The 21847-nt window shown below is 38.1% G+C and overlaps 1 long non-coding RNA gene across 4 annotated transcripts; it reads left to right on the forward strand.

The window, feature by feature from the left end:
- The first annotated feature begins 3791 nt into the window (after nt 1-3791).
- Nucleotides 3792-21547, forward strand: LOC147507914 (uncharacterized). Of its 4 annotated transcripts, XR_015217828.1 has the most exons (6): nt 11164-15257; nt 15530-16433; nt 16541-16681; nt 18897-19138; nt 19301-19385; nt 20843-21547. It is a non-coding gene; the product is annotated as an uncharacterized LOC147507914 (long non-coding RNA). The 4 variants fall into 4 exon arrangements; XR_015217826.1 differs by lacking the exon at nt 11164-15257 and adding an exon at nt 3792-4021 and having other exon boundaries at nt 19301-21547; XR_015217825.1 differs by having other exon boundaries at nt 11165-15257; nt 19301-21547.
- The last annotated feature ends 300 nt before the right edge of the window (nt 21548-21847 follow it).

The following is a 21847-nucleotide window of genomic DNA, read 5'->3' on the forward strand; positions in this document are numbered from 1 at the left end:
TCCAATGATTGGGTTACGGTCTTCTATGATCAGGTCATCTAATAGTTTCATTCTGAAATAATCCCTGGTGAATAACACGCTAGCTAGTTGAGCTTCCTGTGTCGATAAGAACTTTCTGCACCCTAAAGATTCCTATCCATGCAGTAATGACAACATCGTCATTGTGAGGGTAATAAACCCCCTTCTCGTTGTTCTCAGTGAACTTCAACTCCTAGTCTTCATAGGTCTCAATATTGATACCTTGGTTAAAACTGAAACTGTTGACCGGGTAATGATCTTGTAGATGATGAAGTTTCAAGCGAGTTTCTATCTTTAGCTGACGGTGGGAGATGCTATCGATACGTGCGTGACATACATCAATAACGTTGTGTTCAGCCAAGTTGATATAGGCTGACCGGGTTTCGTTTTGAACAAACTCAGTAAGTTGTCCATCATCAACAAGGCGCTGAACTTCTTTCTTTAAAGCTCTGCAGTGATCTGTTTCATGCCCAATATCATTGTGATATCTGCATTTTTTTTTTATTTTTATCCCACCTACCTGTAAGATCTTCTGGTAGCGGTCGAGCTGGCAGTAACATTTTCTTAGTTCTGATTTTTTCGTACAGGTCTGCAAGGCCAAGAGTCGAAGGGGTGAATACCTTTTCGTCTAGATTTGGGGCATTTGTACTATTCTGAGTACTCCTCTTGTTACCTTGATTGATAAGCTTATCCTTTTTGGAGTCCTTGGAAGCGGGATCTGCGCCATCTTTTCTCTGTCGAGATTTTTTATCATCTTCTACTCGAACGTACCCTTCAACTCAGGTGAATAAATCAGAGAGGGTGGTGGGTGGATTTCGAGTAAGAGAGTTGTAAAGTCCATCTCTGTCATAATGCAACGCTTGATGGAATGCCTGTATTGCAAAAGCATCACTCACATCTTGAACTTCGGCGTGAAGCTTCCTGAACCGTCGTACCAAACTCTTAATTATTTCACCTTTCTTCATAGCGAGATTGAACAGTGTGCTCGGACTCTTCTTCGTTTTCATATTGTATTGAAAACGTTCAACGAACATATCACTGAGCTTGGTAAATGAATCAATCGAACACGGCGTTGACTTGTTGAACCAGGATAGTGCGTATCCTTTCAATGTTGCTGGAAAAATACGACACATTAAGGACTCATGGAATTCCCATAAGGTCATAGCCGCTTGGTAGCTCATGACGTGCTCATTTGGACAGCCATCCACGTCATCGTAAGTCGGAAAAGGGACCTGTTTGAATGCCTCAGGATGAACACAGTCCCTGATGTCATTTACAAAGAGTGAAAATTTCGGACCTCGCACAACCCTTTCCAAGAGGAGGTCGTCTCGGATTGCTTGCCTGGTTACGGATTGGCTAATCAATTCATGAACCCTTTGTTCATTCATATTCTCATAACTATCATTATCTTGATTCTCTTCTCTCCAGATCCTATCATCGCACGCTAAGAATCAATTGGGATTCGGTCGTTGCCGAGGTTCGAGTCTACCCCGCCTTCTCCCTGCCACTCTGTTAGCAGGTAGTGAACTCTCATTCCGATTTGTGCGCTGGGATCCATATCTTGATCCGGACACTTCCACGGATGCTAGCGTTTCCGAACTGGAACTCAATGCAGTTGTTGGCGTTCCAGATTGTTGTGACTGGTGTATCCGAGGATTTGTGCCCAAACGATCGGACATTGTTTTTTTGAATGGAATGGGGGGGGACCACGATAGGGTGGATAGTCCGGCTTTGGCTTGGATCTCTAACTCGACCATTATTGTGATAAGGTTTTGGTCATTGTTAGGATCTTCGCGCTATTCTGATTCAGCCCGTTGCCTTTGCCTACATTCAGACAAAGGGGACTCGACCGATTGGTGCTCCTCAGGGTCTCTAGGCCGTTTGCCTAGTTGATTTCTCAAACTCTTGTTTTCTGCAACTATTCTTGTCAAAAGAGAGATGAGAGCTGAATCCAATTGGTATTGCAGGTTCCGGATGGAGGCTCGTTGGTTAGCATGTCGGCCTCCCCTGCCCCTTCTAGGACGTCGTGCAGTAGCAGTGCGAGTGGGTTCAATAGGACCATCTCTAACGTGTATTCTGGCAGCTCTTGTGCTCCACACAGCGTTGTGGCGAGGGATACGGGGATTAGATCCCTGAGTCCCTAGTGGCTCCCGAGTGTGTGGAGCTGCTTCGACGGTCCGTTTCCTCCGTTCTGAGAAAAAGATATACGACAGCTCGACTGCCCCACCTCTGTAGTGGTGCCTGGAACAGTCTCCATGTTATATTGAGTCGCTACATGCCGATTAGCAGCTTCTGTATTACTCATCGCAATTTTTTCAGCCATGGTAACAAGGACGTATGAAAAAATAAGGCCGATGATATCAAGCTCCGACGGAAGACCACGTGGAAGGAAATTTATCCCCACAGACGGTGCCAAAGAATGTCGAGGCAAAAAGTTAACCCGATACTCCTGATGTGATGGTGCTTCCGAAAGCTCGAAAGAGATGGGGATTAAGGTTTTTAAATAAGAGAGACTGCACCAACGTTCTGGTTGCCTACATACCCAGAGAAGAATCCGAGATGAAGTCTCTTGAAAACATAGTTCTGGAGGATGCAGAAGCCTCTGTATATATAGCAATCTTCTGCCTTGGCGGCCAAGAAAGTGATTCTTGGATATTGTCTTCCTTGATGAATCCTAGTATAATCCTATCTAAAATAGGATCATTCCTCAATATTTCATTCTATCCTTGTGCAAGATCTTATTGGATTGCACTAGGATTCCTTACCTCTGCGGACCGGGTTACTAGATCATAATCATATGGACGGATTGGATCCATGAACTTGGGCCACCCAGATGAGCCCTGGACCTATTGTGAGCTCTGACGGATTAGAGGACCGGATGATCCAAAAGTGTTTATTTGACAGCCACCCGACTAATCCGCCGTTGGTCCCACTCCCGATCAATGGTCCGAGTACGTTCTAGACCGAAAATATAATATAGGGTACACACACAACTCACTATAAAGAATTGAAGTGTGCTCCGAATGATGATTATTGTCATGCTCATAGTATTTTGAATAATGAGGACACGACAATAGAAGTTATGAATTATGAAATTGATGATGAGCATGAAGAAGAAGACGATGATGGTGAAGAAAGTGATGACAATCAACAACAAAATGAAGGCAATGATGGTGGACAAAGTGATGAAGAAGAAACTTATGAACAAACCGATGACGAGGTAAAACTACATTTATATTCTTTGACATGTGTATTGGTCTTTGCATATGCATTGTAGATAAAGAAACGAACAAAGATGGAGAAGTTTTTTTTGATACCACAAAAATGGAGAAGTTGAAGTGTGTTAAAAAGAGAAAGTGAATTAAAGGGTCATTTTGGTATTTGTGTCTTCTGTTTCGATCCTTATGAGTTACCAACCACCACGTGGAGTTTCCAAATCAAACACAAGTAGTTTTTATTTTATTTTTATTTTTTTATGTTTTATTTATGTTAACTGGATGAAATCAGCTCCCATCCGACGGCTGATGAAATAGATCTCCTTTCCATAGAGAGATCAATCTCTCCTCATCAGGACTCTTTTTTTTATTTGTTATTTCCATTTAGAATGGGTATAACACCCCGTGTTTTTATTTAATATTTTTCTAGTACAATAAATAATAAGAAGAATAATAATAATAATAGACAAAAAATTAAATTAAATTAAAAAAAAAAGGATAAAGATTATAAAGAGATAGGGTCAAGTGGATAAACCTCATTCCCTATTTTTCGGGGTGGTTTTAAAACAAAAAGAAAAGAGTTCAACCGTAGGGTTGATTGGGACACACAGAGAAGAAAAAAAAAAGGGAGTTTTTTCACATAAAGGAGAAGGGAGAATTCTTGCTGGAAATCTATTGATAGATAGCTGCCGGAGTGTATAACAGCAAGCCGTATCTTCTCCGTTGAAGTGACACTTCTATTTTCTTTCGCAAGTGCTCGATCAAGTGCTGCTTTCTTTGGTCCAGCAGTAAGTTTCACCTCTAATGTAAGATTTTGTAGCTCCCGTTCAACATCTCGAATTTTAGAATAGTTCTCTTGAATATATGGTGCTAAAATATTATTCGTACTTGTCCTCATTGTTGAGTATTATTAGTAATTGTAAACATCTTATTCGGTCTTGTCAAGGTTCACAATTTGGTACCTTGGATTAATTTAAGGCACTCTAGCACCCTCTCTTTTGTCCAAGTTATTAGATGAAACAAGACACAGCCTGGTCAAAGTTCATAATTTCATAATTTGATATTCTCCTAATAAAAAAAAACGTCACTGTTTCAGCAACCTCAGAAGGTTTGAGTTCAAAGTGCTCAGCACCACAAGCTCCATTATTTGTAGAGTCCTAATTTCAAAGACGAAGCTGGCGGGTTCGCCTGCAAATCTAGAGATGGAGGCACTACAGTCTCCTCCATTTTAACTGCTAATGATAAACAAGCTACAGCCAATAATTGTACTACCCAAGCTCTACCACTAGGGAGTTCAGTTTGACAGAAATCAATCTAAGTAACTAATTGATAAGTGGGCTGTTGAGGGAGATGAAGGAGACTAGGATATAGTGCTCCAGGGGTTAAGTTGTGTTTAAGTTGGGTTGAAATACTTATGGGGCTTGGGCCGGTTTTAAGTTTTTTGTGGGTTGGGTCCTTTTTATTTTAAGTGGACGGGATTCTATTAATTTAGATGGGATTTGGATTAGAGTTTGTTTTGGGCCAAATCTGTGCCTGGTTTGGAATTGAGTTTTCACCTAGTTAGGGTCAGATTCAAACACCCGCCAAAACATGAAAAAGTGAGTTTTCAGTGTCTTTTTCCACCCAATCGACCTCGTTGCATTCCGAGGTCTATGGAGATAGATATAAGGTTTGGAGTTTTGGTGGCAGAAAATAGTCGCCAGAAATCAGTTTTTGCACTATATTCGAGCCTAGTTTTAGCACATTTAGAATGAGATCGGGTATGTTTGTAAAACATAAGAAAGTAAGTTCTGTGTGTCAGCTTTTCAACACAAAAGCCTCGATGTATTTGGACACCTGTGGAAAAAGCGTGGTGTCATTAGGAAGATAGTCCGTCCGAGAAATCTAGTTCTTTGAATATTAGGATTTTTACCGTTTTCAACTTAAGTTTTCTTCTAGATAGGTGAGGTTGGGACTTCGAAGTTCCACATGAAAAAGTATGTCTACATACCCTAGTTTCTAGATATTAAGTTACATGTCATTTTGGTGAATGTAGAAAAAAAAACTATAACATTGACTATGTGGCTGATAAGAACTACGAAGGCTTGATTCCAATCTTAAAAGATTTGGATCGAGTGTGACTTTGAGCAAAAGTGTAACCACTACACTATATCTATAATATATATTAGTTTGTGTGATAACTATGTGATTGTGTTAGAAATTACTATTGTTTTGAGACTACATAAATATATATGTGTGAGATAGAAGTTGTATATGAATATATACTTTAGTATATGTGGATCTGTTTTGGACATTAGTGTGTGTGGACTTGAATTTGGGCAAATGAACTATTTGTTTACGATATTATGTACATGAGTGTGGTTATGTAAATTGTATTTGTTTGATTATAAGTTTGTTTACATTCAATGATATTTAAGTGTTTGATTTGCCTTGACGCGTGAAAATGACTCTCTACATGTGTGGTATGTTTTGACATGAGTAATGCTAGTATAATTATAAGTGATAATAATGTTTTAATGTGTCACCCACATCTTTAGAACTCTCCACATACCTCGGATTTGGTAATGAGATATTATGACTTGTGATGTCATGTGATAGATGGGTATTCATTGAATGTGCCATGAATGACCCAATAGTTTGTGTCATGAATGACCCAATAGAGGAACTAAGGTAGGTATTATTTACGGGTTGGTCGTATTCCTTGAATGTACAGGGAATGTAGGTTTGGGTATTCCTTGAATGTGGCGGGAATGACTCGGGGGCATTCATTGAATGTGCCATGAATGGCCCGTCGGTGTTATGATGGGTATTCCTTAAATGTGGCGGGAATGACCCAAGGTATTCATTGAATGTGCCATGAATGACCGATATTTTGTTATGCCCAAAAGAGGCTTTGTGATTATGTGTATGGAAAGCCCGAGAGATGGCTATGACTCACAAGTTATGAGTTTACAAGATGAAAGTATGTTTCCGGAAGCGATATCCCTTGGGACATATGTCTTGTAGTGGTACTTCGGTGTGAGTGAGGCACCGCGGGATATGTGATTTGGCAAAAATGTGTGTAATGCAAATCGTGGAGTAGGAACTAAAGGTCAATGTGTCTTTGAATAAATGAGTTAACGAGATAATTAATAAGCAAAGTAAAATATTCATTTTTACGTGTGATAGAATTATTGCATATGATGTATATGATTTCTTATGAGAAATGTTTACGTGGTTTGTATGAGTTGATACTCACAAGGGATGAATATACTCCCTGGGTTGTGACTTTTTCTTGTTCTCATAAGTAGACGAGTGATACTAAAGTAAAAGTATATGAATTGTGTGATGTTATGGATATGAAGTGTGACAGTGAATAATATTAGTAAATGATTGTGATTTTCTATGTGACTGTGAATTGACTATAACTTGATATGTTATTACGAAATTATTAATGACTTGTAATAGTCTGAGATCTATGGTTATGCACGCAGAAACTTTATGACGTAATGATGTCATATGAATGACTATTCTTGATGAAGATATTATGATAAGTGGTATTCCCCGAATATACGGGACGAACCAGGTTATATCAATTAGACTTAAATGTCTTAAATGAGGTTTAGTTATGAATGGAATTTTGACTGGCTGAGATAAATCATTTTATTGTGATGTCTAACTCTGTTTTGCAGGAGGGTAGGATCTATTAATCTTTTCTGTAGGGACGTAAATATCATACCCTAAGACGACGTGTTGGCTTAAAGGTGAGGTATACTAAACTCATAATTAATTAGGTTATCATATGTGCAGTTAATAAATGGAATGTAAGTGGTATTGTATTGTGAGTTATTTTGGAAAGTGGGAATGACGAGTACTGTTATATGAGATTCTTGGAATTTGTATGTTGGGGGTGAAATCTTACTTGGGAAGAAACTACACGCCATTTTTGGAAAACGGAACTAACTTGTCTTCCAAGTTGAAATTATTGTAATATTTTTATATGTGAATTAAGAGTTGTTATTTTGGTTTTAATTTGATCAAATATTTTAATATCGTGGTTGATAATGAGTTATTAGGGTTTGGTTTTATCCTGGATTTTCAGAAGATGGAATAGGGTGTGAATAATTCCCTATTTTAGATTTTCTGAAAATTTGGGGTGTGACAATGGGTCTCTTGTTTTGTTGTTTTTTCTCTTTCTTTACCTCTATTGAAAATATCTCAAATTAATTTGAGAGATATTATTGGATTGAAGCGGTTATTGGGGTATAGCAAAAACTTGAGTCCGAATTTGTTCACCAGTATTTTTGCTGGTAGAATCTACCAGCGCCCTTAGTAGCCCACGTGTCCAAAAACAGCTATCACTAATTTCCCTTTTTCTTTTTTATCTTTTTAACAAATAATAAATAAAAGAAAATCAATATTTCCCAAGATTCTCCCAAAATCTCTGTTTTTGGCTTCTCTGACTGGTCTTTCAGACACTTTTTTCTCTCTCTCCATTCATCTTCTCTACGAAAAAAAAAAACAAAAAAACTTTCACTTCATACTAGCTAGCATAAACAGGGGCGTAGAAGTCATCTTAAACTGTATCATTTTTGTCTTTTTGAGATCCATCTTGTACACTCACAAGTGATTCGTAAGAGGATTTGAGCTTCTCAAATTTAGAATTAGGATTGGGATCAATAGGGCTTTTGGTTGTATGCAATTTTTGGCTTTTGATCTATAGTATGTTTGAACTTTGAACCAGATTTTGACGATTAAGGAATCATAAACATTCATAGTTTATCTAATTTGCTTCAACTTTGAGTATGTTCAGTAAAATGGTTAACATTCAAGTCATTTGTCACTAGTCTCGAAACAATGTAACTTGCAATGCATTGAAGTTTTACACCATAATGGGGCATCCCTAATAAATCAACAGCAAGAACCGCCTACAAGCTATGTAAGTGTTGGAATTGGAAACAAAGCGCCCGGAAGTCTCGTTTTAACTTTTAAGTACTTTTTTACTTCTTGAAGTATTGTATTTTTATTTACTACTTGCTAATCTTATTAATTGTGTCCAAAATCAAACTTCTGTGCAAGTTAGAGTTTTCATTATTTGTTGCCTACTATTATTTTAGGTTGTTCTTATATTTTATTATTAGATGAGATCGACCGAAGAACAGGCCAACACAACTGTTTCTATAGAGAGGTCATTTGCCTCCTTCTTTTGTCATATCTCATGGAAAGATATATCGCCGGAGAAGAAGAACGGAGAGAGAAAGAAGTGTGTGAAAGAGAATTTAGAGAAAAAGAGAAGTTTTGTAGAGAGAATCTTGGGAAAAAATAATTTTCTTTTATTCAATTATTAACTAATTAATTTGCTTAAAAAAATAAATTATAATTGTTGGCTGGATACGTGGGCTACTAGGGGTGCTGGTAGTTTCTACCAGCAAAAGTGCTGGTGAACAAATTCGGACTCCAAAAATTTAGTTAGTTATAGGGTATGGGAGTATTTTTATGGGTGTGCCAAGATCACCCAAATAGAAAAACGGCCTTTCCGATTTGTGGGTTAAATACTTAAATTATTGAGAATGGATTAAGTTTTGGTAGGTTTGGCCTTTAAAGTGTAACTGAAATAACAATAAAGTATTGCCATTTTACTTAAGATCAACTTGGCAACTTATAAATATGATATTTTATGAGGTATTGCCACTTTACGAAAATTGCAAAAAGTTACAAATTTATAAATATGATCTTTACTTTTGTATTATTTTCTTTGGATTATTGTACTTGATTAGTGACTCGAACAATATTGCTCATGTACGTACTCGCAGCTAGCGGGCAGAATCCCACACTTTCCTTTAAACCCTGCTATGGCAAGGTATCTTATTAGTTTTTAATTAAGTAGATCGCTTAATGTATCTTGTTGGCATTAATCCATGCTCATGCATCAGCGCTCGCTTGACGAAGGGATTTCGCATGTGGTGGGCTTTGAATGCTAGACAAGTAGGCAATTAGGCAATGTTATGCGCTGGACTTAGTAAATAGGGGGCAACTTTGCAAGACTAGTTTTGTTTGTTTAAAAAGTTACGCGAGCTGTATCCCAGTAGGCCCGTTTGTAGATACGCTCTTACGTATTAGGCATTCAGCATATAGAGCCTTAACACAGAAAAACCAGAAAAGAAACATAGAAAATAATTCAAGTATCGAACAAATACACTCCTATTTCCAATTTGTTTTACTCTGCAACAATGACTTGGAAAGTTGGACTTGATTCCTTTCTTCCGATTTTAATCCAATTAATGTCCCCTGATTTTATAGGAACTCTGCAAATGTAACTGTTGATCATTGGCTCACTATAGAGGAAGTCCAATGAGTAGAGTTAGAGGAGTGTTTGAGTCCCGAATTTGGGCCCCGTCGCCCATCGAGCTTTTATGGCTAAATTTAGATCTAGAAAACGGGCCCATAGGACAAATTTGCAATTTAATTTCGCTTCTAGTTTCATTGCAAATAATTATGGCTCTAGGACAAACCGGATTACAAAAACGGTATTGTCCTTTATTGCATTTGAACCCAACTCTTTCAGCTCTATTAAGTCACAACGAATGAAAGCACAAAAGTCATCATTATTAGTTTTGCATATAACCTCATCTCACCATCCACCTTTATTAATTTAAGAAAGCTAACATTTTTAAACATGGTCTTTTAATACTTGATTTAAACTCTAATCTATGAAATTTGAAATCCCTCATTTCTAACAATTTGATAATGAGAAGTTCGGATCAACATAGTGATGAAGATTTAGAAAGAAATGAAGATTCATACAATGAAAAAGATGAATTACCATTAAAAGTAAAACCCTAGCTTCTGTGATTTATCTTATTTATATTTTTATTGTATGTAAATATGTGAGTTAGTTGTCTGAAAAGAATTAGAATAATAATTTTTAATTGACATGTCGTTATTCTATTTTTACCTTTATTTACAACTAATTTGAGCAACGAATTTACATGCATAAAGTTGTCTGCATGTTTTAACACGCATGCATAATCTTATTTGCATGTGTGTTGTAATTGTGTGAAGTTAGCAAATGAAGTATTATTATGAATTTTTCAGGGTTATTATGTTAAAAAGGTTGATTATTTTTCGAAAAGTTTTCAACTATTTGTATCGTATTATTGTTTGTTAGTGTAGAAGAATCATCAAAGGAAGTTGAAACTAAAAGTTTATAGAGAACAAAATGAAGAAGACATAAATCCAAACCTACGATGTTGCTATAATATTGGAGAAGCAACTTGTTGGGGCAAAACGTTAACCCGACACTCCCGATGTGATGGTGGTTCCGAAAGCTCGAAAAAGATGGGAATTAGTGTTTTAGGAAGAGAGACTGCACCAACGTTCTGGTTACCTACGTACCCAGAGAAGAATCCGGGATCAAGTCTCTTGAAAACGTAGTTCTGGAGGCTGCAGAAGCTTCCGTATATATAGCAATCTCCAGCCTTAGCGGCTAAGAAAGTGATTCTCGGAGATTCCCTAATATTTCATTCTATCCTTGTGCAAGATCTTATCGGATTGCACTAGGATTCTTCGCCTCTGCGGATTGGGTTACTAGATCAGAATCATCCGGACGGATTGAATCCATGAACTTGGGCCACCCGGATGGACCCTGGACCTGTTGTGAACTCTGACGGATTAGAGGACCGGATGATCCAAAAGTGTTTATTTGATAGCCACCCGACTAATCCGTTGCTGGTCCCACTCCCGGTCCATGGTCCGAGTACATTCTAGACCGAAAATATGATGTAGGGTGCAAACATTGTATTCATCATCCTCTGATAGGTGGAACCTGCATTTTTCAGACCGAATGGCATAACTTTAAAGCAATATATGCCTTGGTCCGAGACAAATGTCGTGTGCTCCTGGTCCTCCTTAAGCAGAGGTATCTGGTTATAACCAAAGGAAGCATCCATGAATGACAAACGCTCGACTCCTGAGGTTGCATCGACTAGATCTAAGATACGAGGTAATGGGTATGGATGCATTGGGCAAGCTTTGTTTAGGTTAGTGAAGTCAATGCAAACCCTGAGCTTCCCATTTTTCTTTGGAACCGCGACGATATTGGATACCCAAGTCAGGTATTCGACGGGCTTAATGAACCCTGCTACAAGCAGTTTACCAATCTTGTCATTGACCTTCAGTTTGCACTCGGGAGCCATCCGCCTTGGTCTTTGTCGAACCGGTTTGCATCTCGGGTCAATATCGAGCCTGTGGCAAGCGACATCTGTGTCGATTACGGGCGTTTGGTCGATATTCCAGGCAAATATTTCTTGATAATCCCATAACAGGTGAATGAGAGCTCTTTTTTCGGCTAGGGGTAAGTCGGTAGTGATGAAAGTAGTTTCGTGGCTCTCGCCCCCTATCTGAACTTCTTCCAACTGATCGATCGAGGGACCTTCTTCAGAGTGTCGAGCTTCTCGTACGTGATAGGCCCAACGTTTCTGTAATTGCTATTTGGCATGATAAACCTAGAGAATCGTGTTGCCCCGGACTTCAGATTTCCTTGTATCTTCTAGTGCCAAATCGTGACATTGATGTGACATCATCTGGTCACTGCGGACCTTACATACTCCTGTTGGCGTTGGGAATTTCAACGCCTGGTGGAAGGTGGATACAACAGCCTGATTTGCATGGATCCAATCCCTACCGAAAATTGCATTATAACAAGAACCACAATCCACCAGAAGGAAATTTATCCCAACAGATTGATGCCCAACCGTGACAAGGAGATGAACCTTTCCAATAGCATGGGATGGTTCTCCATTGAATCCAATGATTGGGTTACGGTCTTCTATGATCAGGTCATCTGATAGTTTCATTCTGAAATAAGCCCTGGTGAATAACGTAACACGCTAGCTAGTTGAGCTTCCTGTGTCGATAAGAACTTTCTGTACCCTAAAGATTCCTATCCATGCAGTAATGACAACAACGTCATTGTGAGGGTAATAAACCCCCTTCTCGTCGTTCTCAGTGAACTTCAACTCCTAGTCTTCATAGGTCTCAATATTGATACCTTGGTCAAAACTGAAACTGTTGACCGGGTAATGATCTTGTATATGATGAAGTTTCAGGCGAGTTTCTATCTTTAGCTGACGGCGGGAGATGCTATCGATACGTGTGTGACATACATCAATAACGTTGTGTTCAGCCAAGTTGATATGGGCTGACCGGGTTTCATTTTGAACAAACTCAGTAAGTTGTCCATCATCAACGAGGCGCTGAACTTCTTTCTTTAAAGCTCTGCAGTGATCTGTTTCATGCCCAATATCATTGTGATATCTGCATTTTTTATTTTTATCCCGCCTACCTGTAGGATCTTCTGGTAGTGGTGGAGCTGGCAGTAACATTTTCTTAGTTCTGATTTTTTCGTACAGGTCTGCAAGGCCAAGAGTCGAAGGGGTGAATACCTTTTCGTCTAGATTTGGGGCCTTTGTACAATTCTGAGTACTCCTCTTGTTACCTTGATTGATAAGCTTATCCTTTTTGGAGTCCTTGGAAGCGGGATCTGCGCCATCTTTTCTCTGTCAAGATTTTTTATCATCTTCTACTCGAATGTACCCTTCGACTTAGGTGAATAAATCAGAGAGGGTGGTGGGTGGCTTTCGAGTAAGAGAGTTGTAAAGTCCATCTCTGTCATAATGCAACGCTTGATGGAATGCCTGTATTGTAAAATCATCACTCACATCCTGAACTTCGGTGTGAAGCTTCCTGAACCGTCGTATCAAACTCTTAATTATTTCACCTTTCTTCATAGCGAGATTGAACAGTGTGCTCGGGCTCTTCTTCGTTTTCATATTGTATTGAAAACGTTCAACGAACATATCACTGAGCTTGGTAAATGAATCAATCAAACGCAGCGTCGACTTGTTGAACCAGGACAGTGCGTATCCTTTCAATGTTGCTGGAAAAATACGACACATTAATGACTCATGGAATTCCCATAAGGTCATAGCCGCTTGGTAGCTCATGACGTGCTCGTTTGGACAACCATCCACGTCATCGTAAGTCGGAAGAGGGGGCTGTTTGAATGCCTCAGGATGAACACAACCCCTAATGTCATTTACAAAGGGTGAAAATTTCAGACCTCGCACAACCCTTTCCAAGAGGAGGTCGTCTCGGATGGCTTGCCTAGTTACGGCTTGGCTAATCAATTCCTTAACCCTTTGTTCATTCATATTCTCATAGGTATCGTTATCTTGATTCTCTTTTCTCCAGATCCGTTCATCGCGGGCTAAGAATCAATTGGGATTCGGTCATTGTCGAGGTTCGAGTCTACCCCGCCTTCTCCCTGCCACTCTGTTAGCAGGTAGTGAACTCTCATTCCGATTTGTGCGCTGGGATTCATATCTTGATCCGGACACTTCCACGGATGCTGGCATTTCTGAACTGGAACTCAATGCAGTTGTTGGCGTTCCAGATTGTTGTGACTGGTGTATCCGAGGATTTGTGCCCAAACGATCCCAGACATTGTTTGACTGTGAATGAGTGGGGACAGGCACGATAGGGTGGATAGTCCGGCTTTGGCTTGGATCTCTAACTCGACCATTATTGTGATAAGGTTTTGGCCATTGTTAGGATCTTCGCGCTATTCTGATTCAGCCCGTTGCCTTTGCCTACATTCAGACAAAGGGGACTCGATCGATTGGTGCTCCTCAGGGTCTCTAGGCCGTTTGCCTAATTGATTTCTCAAACTCTTGTTTTCTGCAACTATTCTTGTCAAAAGAGAGATGAGAGCTGGATCCGATTGGTATTGCAGGTTCCGGATGGAGGCTCGTGGGTTAACATGTCAGCCTCCCCTGCCCCTTCTAGGATGTCGTGCAGTAGCATTGCGAGTGGGTTCAATAGGACCATCTCTGACGTGTATTCTGGCAGCTCTTGTGCTCCGCACAGCGTTGTGGCGAGGGATACGGGGATTAGATCCCTGAGTCCCTAGTGGCTCCCGAGTGTGTGGAACTGCTTCAGACGGTCCGTTTCCTCCGTTCTGAGAAAAAGATATACGACGGCTCAACTGCCCCACCTCTGTAGTGGTGCCTGGAACAGTCTCCATGTTCTGTCGAGTCGCTATATGCCGATTGGCAGCTTCTGTATTACTCATTGCAATTTTTTCAGCCATGGTAACAAGGACGTATAAAAAAATAAGGCCGATGATATCAAGCTCCGACGGAAGACCACGTGGAAGGAAATTTATCCCCACAGACAGTGCCAAAGAATGTCAAGGCAAAAAGTTAACCCGATACTCCTGATGTGATGGTGCTTCCGAAAGCTCGAAAGAGATGGGGATTATGGTTTTTAAATAAGAGAGACTGCACCAACATTCTGGTTGCCTACATACCCAGAGAAGAATCCGAGATCAAGTCTCTTGAAAATGTAGTTCTGAAGGATGCAGAAGCATCCGTATATATAGCAATCTCCTGCCTTGGCGGCCAAGAAAGTGATTCTTGGATATTGTCTTCCTTGATGAATCCTAGTATAATCCTATCTAAAATAGGATCATTCCCCAATATTTCATTCTATCCTTGTGCAAGAGCATATTGGATTGCACTAGGATTCCTCACCTCTGCGGATCGGTTACTAGATCATAATCATACGGACGAATTGGATCCATGAACTTGGGCCACCCAAATGGGCCATGGACCTATTGTGAGCTCTGACGGATTAGAGGACTGGATGATCCAAAAGTGTTTATTTGACAGCCACCCAACTAATCCGCCGCTGGTCCCACTCCCGGTCAATGGTCCGAGTACGTTCTAGACCGAAAATATGATGTAAGGTACACACACAACTCGCTATAAAGAATTGAAGTGTGATCCGAATGATGATTATTGTCATGCGCATAGTATTTTGAATAATGAGGACACGATAATAGAAGTTATGAATTATGAAATTGATGATGAGCATGAAGAAGAAGACGATGATGGTGAAGAAAGTGATGACAATCAACAACAAAATGAAGGCAATGATGGTGGACAAAGTGATGAAGAAGAAACTTATGAACAAACCGATGACGAGGTAAAACTACATTTATATTCTTTGACTTGAGTATTGGTCTTTGCATGTGCATTACCAACATGCATATTGGAATCAAAGAAAGTGTATATGCACGTGCTTTTCTTTTTGTGTTTTTTTCACAAAACTTCACAAGCATGTGTTAGCCTCTGCATGTGTATCATTATACACATGTTTTAATTGGTTTTTAATGTCTATTTATATCAGGGTTTAGGGTTTATGTTACAAATGGATGACTATATAATTTTTCTAAACCATTTTAGTATTTCATGCAGACGTCCGAATAAGATTTTGTTGTTGTACCTAAAAAAAGTAGAAAAAGAAAAAGAGTTGACAACAAAAGACAAGTGAGCAAAAAATATGCAGCGGTGGCAAGAAAAGGCACAAAGAAAGCTCCTCCCAAGAAGAGACGAAAGCAAGGAGGAATTGTGACAAGGAATGGAAAGGGGAATAAAGTTGTTTCACCTGTTTTGACAGAGAGAAAACGAGATTATGTTAAAGGTGAGCAACAACAGTTTTGGTGCAGCTTCTCACAAGTGATTACTTGATTGCAAAGATGAAAAAGAACAAATATTTTAGAGTGGCACATGTAGCGGCTATGGAGAAGACACATTTTTCTTGTATTTTTAAAGGTTTCTATGAAGAAACCTTTGGCAAGACGCATGTTCGGTTGTCCACAAAACGATTCTTCAGCTTTTAAAGCATTACTCGAAAGATATGAAAGCATTTAAGCTTGGAGACCAACACGTACAACTCACAATGGAGGATGTTGTTGTTACGTTTGGGCTACTCGTGAAAGGTATTTGCATACAATGTACTGCGACAGTGAAAGGAATTTGGTTGGATAAAACAACAAGGTTCATTCGAGCTTATCTCAGTGGAATGGGACGTATATTACGAAAGAAAGATATTGAAGGTGCAATCATGGAGTGTCTCAAAGTCAAAATGGAGACCGCATATGAAGACTTTACAAAGTTCATGGTGTTGTTCATGATGTCAACTGTATTCTTTGCAAACTCCAGTTATCATTTGGCGTGGCATTTTGTGAAGCTTGTTGAGAACTCTAAAATTTTCTATAAAGGAACATGGGCAGAGGCCATACGTGATGAGCTGATGGATGAAGTGCACTAGAACTGCGATACTAAGAAACCATTATGTGGGTGTATAGTACTATTTTTGGTAAGATAAGTTATTTATTTGAAGTTTTTCTGCTTGCTATGTTATTTAAATAAATGCAACTGAAGTGTTATCGGTTATTTAAATATTTGACTTTGTCTACTGTGCAGTTTTGGATGTGTGAGCATACGAAGCTCACACAAAAACTGCCAGGCACAGAGAAAGCATTTCCGAGATGTAGGAGGTGGGATCTACAAGATCTAGCATCAAGAATATATCATAAGACAATCCAAAACTTGAAAAGTACTCGGGTAATTGCACATGCACATTGAAATTTGCTTATTCATAATTTTTTTTCCTGCCAAGTTCGACATGCATACTGGTCTATACGTGTCTTGTGCCACATGCATAGTCCTCTTTACATGTTCATCAGGAATGTTAATTCTAGTCAGCCTCTTTTTTTTTATTCATTTTATAACATATGATTATTGAATTGAAATTGGGCGATGAAGAAAAATAGTTGTTAGAAGATGGTGCAAAAGAAGAAGAATAAGACTTAGAATCTTTGAAGAAAGTGGTTGTAGATTTGAAAAATGAGAACTTGGAATTGAAGAAATTGCTTGGGGAAAGAGAATAATAGAACAATGATGAGAGACGTGCATTAAATGTGAAAATTTCAAAGTTGAATGAAGTTGTGAGGGTCTTGACAGCGGAGAATCAGAGATTAAAATATTCAAAATTAGTTGAATACCAAGAACCCTCTTCAGATATTATTGCTATTGGTCTATATTGATGCTCCAACTCAAGTAGTGCATGCTGAAAACAATTTAGAAGTCTACCATACCCCCTCTGACACACTTAGTTTTGTTGGTTGAGAATGGTATGTAAGATTATGGATGATGATGGATGATGTTGACCAAAACTACGCGAGATCAAAACCTAATTATCCCTCAATGAGTAAAAGATGAGTAGGATATCGTTCCACTTTTAAGTTGTATTGTGAATAAGGACAGGATTGGAAAGGGGGTTTAAGGGATTAAAAACTATGGTTATAGAGATTGTGAATTACTAATGCTAAACTAAACTAAACTAGTGATTGATTCTATGAGAGGGAATTCAAGATATTTGAATCCACCGATACCTTTGATCCACGACCTTCTGCTTCATAGTTGTTTTCACAAGTAGACTACAATTAGGCAATCAAGCGAGTATTGATGCCTTATTGGACAAAACATCGTTAACACTTATTTCTACTTAAGGTTGTTCCTATGTTTATGCTATTAATATCTTCTTTCCTTTTATGTAAGCTCGGGCAGCCATTCAATGTATTATCGAGAGTAACATCAATGAGTACTTCATAATTAGGCAATCATTCAATAAATCACCCCTTAAGGCAAACACAAAGAATATTTCCCCTAGGCAGCCACTCCCTGAGCTACCTCCTTCTAGGGCAACACAAAGAATACTTCCCTAACTCTAAAAAACTATACTACTAAAAAAAAAAAAAGTAAAGAACACTAGCATGATATTAATATTGCAAAACATAAACCCTATTATATATTTCCATCCCATGGTGTGGGCAATTGGACTAATAACTAAAAATATAAAGAATTAACCTGATTGGAGAACATTATGAACCAAAAGAATCACCGAACCCTAAGCACCAGCTTCATCTCCTCCCTTGAAGGAGAAGATTAGTATTCCATCAAGAAGAAAGAACATGAAGAAGAAGAAAAGAAGAACATAAGACTATGGAGATTAATTTATTAAGACTTGTCTAGTAAAAACCGAATCTCTTATTATTAACCTCTCTTTGCCTCAAGTTCTGGAGACAAGAATAATGTGAATTGGCAATTACAACTGGCATTGAAGTGCTCCTTATATAGGGGTTACAATGAGATCTAGAAACATCTCAAAACATGGGCTTTTGGACCTAATTTCCTATTATATATCGACCTCCTTTCGATTCCATCTTCATTTCCAAAAGTATTAAAAGGTGGAGCTGTTGAGTCGATTCCATGCATCTGGACGCACCGGACAGTATAAATCCATGCGTCCCAGACGCATGAGTCTGTTTTCCTTTTTTGCTCCGTCTTTCTTTCCTCTTTTGCAAGCTTTAGTCCAAGTAATGGGTCTTTTTGCATTGGGCTTCTAAGTAAGCTCTAAAACAGGTCCAAGTTCTATCTTTTCATAGCTTCAAAACCTTGGGCCTTTTTCATAATTATCCATGAGCTCCCATGTTATCCTCAATGCTCCAAATTAATCATTTTTGCCCATTTAACTTTAATATTTGGCAAAACTCTCTTTTTCACTTGTAAAGTCATAAAACACAACTTACCAGTACTATTAGTCCAATAAGATGGCTAAACAAGAGGTATAACTGAGGGTCAAAATATATTTTTTGAGTACTTATCACCCTCCCCAATATGTGGGGATAGAGATGATAAGTTTCAGCAAGCACCTACTAAATAGGTGGTAATTGAGAAGGGAGAACCATCTCCGGTTAAACAACCATCTTATGTGCAGAGACTAAAGGATAAAGAGGAGACTAAAAACATTATCTAGTGGTAAGACACTGGTTTTGAAGAAGGCGAATAGAAAGAAGATTTTGAAAGGAAAGGAAATTCAAAAAAACGATGACAACGATTTTGAGGAAGGTTCAAGGAGGTTATTGAAATTGGATGATAACAAATTAATGCATCTACTCTCTAGAGAATCAGAGATCAGCAAACTAAGGTCAAGACATTCTTCACAATGGCAGACAACGAGTAAGTTAAATATTATGTCGTTCTTGAAGTTTTCAATTTGAATATCGTGAATCCTCTTATTTTCATTACTTGCCTGTATTAAGTATAATATCACACATGCTTATGTATTAATGTGTTTTCTAGTAGAATTTTAATGTTTCTTTCAATTTTAACTCAATGCAGGACTGTGACATGGAAAGACAATGACCTAGAAATAGTAGGATCCCAAGTTGAAGATCTCATGTTTGGAAAGGAAGTCGACTTTCAGGTATTTATTCGATATCGGGTAGTATTCTATTATTTGCTTGAGTTAATTACCATTACTAAATGTTTGAAATATTTTTTTGTAAAAAGATTATCGAGTGGTACTCTAGGATCCTTATTGACGACATTCGGAGTAAATCGAAATCATATGTCTTACCCCCAAACTTATGGGTATATTCTTCACCTTTTTTCCCCCCTATAAATTAAACATGAACTAGCAGTGCAGTCCATGGCAGTGAATAACACCTCTAACTCCTTTGCATAACATTGTTATATATAAGAACCCGAGTAATTTGTGTGTGGAAGAATTGTTGGGAGACATAGACCTCAGTTTTGACAACTTGATTATCACAATGAACTTTGGCAAGACAGATATGGGCACAAATGGGTACCATTAGATATTGCTGCATATGGATAGGTCAAGGGAGTGGGAGTATTACAACTCTGCCCAGACAAAGAATAACAAAAATAGCAAATTCATCAAAAGTGCAACTTATGGTATGATTAAATAATACTATTATCACCGAGTATTCTAAAGATAGACAGGAAAAGATATTTTTTAGCTAACATCACAAGGTCATTGTTAATGCAAAAAACAAGAGTCCTTGCTGCAATCAACAAACGTCTGGCTATAGAGAACCCAACATAAAAGTTGATATTAGATAGAAAATTGGATGTCATGCCCTACAACCAGCAAAAAACCCCGTAAGTACCATTCTTTTAAGAATTAGATGAATATATATTCTTTTAAGAAATTATTTTACTTTGACATATATGTTAATACTTTTTCACTATTTAGGAATGACTGTGCTATATACATATGTTTTTGAACTTGTAGTTGTAGTGGTAAGATCAAAGATTTGAGTGAGGTTCGTCATAAATTGTTTAAAACTTGGATGAATGGGAGTTAAAAGGAGAAAAGATAGATTTTTTTAGCTTTTAGGACTTGTTTTTGTTAACTCTAGTTGTATTGAAGAAACATTGGAAATAAACAACTTTAATGATTGAAGAAAACTTGAAAAGACTTTGTTGATTGATTGATTGAAAACACAAACTTTAAATAAATAACTTGATTGAAATGAAGAACAAAAAGTAAAGACAAGACTTGAATGTAAATGACTTGAAAAATAAATCATACACTACTCCTACATGACACTAGAATAAGTCTAGGCATATTCTCTCATCCTACTTTTGAGTTCTTATACCCCTACTTTTACAAAAGACTGATCTGCCCTCTCCCTCTACAATCAAGACACCTCACCATGGTTGTTTTATATTTTTCCTTTTGTTTTTTCATTTCTTCTTGATCAAGCTAGGTTTTAGAAAAAGCAGCCTTCTTTTGTATCAAGGTCATCCATCTTTAGTCTTCTGAGTTAAGAACGTGACTTTCAGCTCTCTTGTTTTGAGTCATTGATCTTTGACCTTTGACCTTTGACTTTGACTTTGACTTTTTCATAGCAGCTTCGAGTTTTCATAATAAGCGTAAATAAGGCTCCTTTTGGTGCTAATTATGACGCAGCTTTTATGATAAGTGGTCTGAATTGCTCTGTAATCTGAAAAAGGCGATAAAAGCTATGAGTTATCTTTTCATTATGCATAAGAAGGGATGTAATGCAGTAATGTAAGGGTAATAAAATGCACATTTGGGAGCTGATCAGCTTTTTCATGGGAACAATAATCATGGGGGCTGGTAAGTTTCTAACCTCAAAGTTGAAGAAATATGATGTGAACTTCTTGAGAGCAGAAATGGTATATTAATTATTGTGTGACGATAGAAGAAGTTGGAAGCTGAAGATCAATGACAGACAAGAATCAAGAGAAAGACAAGCAAAAGAAGCGGAACAAGGACTTCTTGAGAGCAGAAATGGCATATTAATTGTTGTGTGACGATACAAGAAGTTGGAAGCTGAAGATCAATGATAGTCAAGAATCAAGAGAAAGACAAGCAAAAGAAGCGAAACAAGGAAGTAATGAATGAAGCATTGAACAAAGATTGAATTGGTCAAGATAGAGCCTTGAGTGTCTGCTGTTAGTAATAGTAAATGTTTGAGGCAATCTCTAAGACAATGTTTGAGCCAATGTTTCAATTTTTCAAATGTTGTTTATTTTCAAATGGTAAATACATTTTCTACTTAATAGTGAAACTATTTTTTAGAATTGGTTGTACATGTATGTGTGTCTATTTTTGCGAAATGATTTTACATGCATATAGGTCTATACATGTGTTTAAAAGTACATGCAAACTGGTATATACATGTGCATTATCAGGGCCGGCTCAAGGCAAAGTGAGGCCTTAGGCGAAAACAAAAATTGTGGCCTTAAATAGAGAAAAATATCATATTTCATTATATAAAAATTTGAATTACCAAGTAACTAACTCCAACTTTCTAATGGTTATATATATATATATATGAAAATAAAACACGAAATCTACCATATAAGATTAGATCCAAAAAGAAAGATTAG

Source organism: Coptis chinensis, chromosome 3 (genome assembly GCF_015680905.1).
Source record: "Coptis chinensis isolate HL-2020 chromosome 3, ASM1568090v1, whole genome shotgun sequence".
NCBI classification, from domain to species: domain Eukaryota; kingdom Viridiplantae; phylum Streptophyta; class Magnoliopsida; order Ranunculales; family Ranunculaceae; genus Coptis; species Coptis chinensis.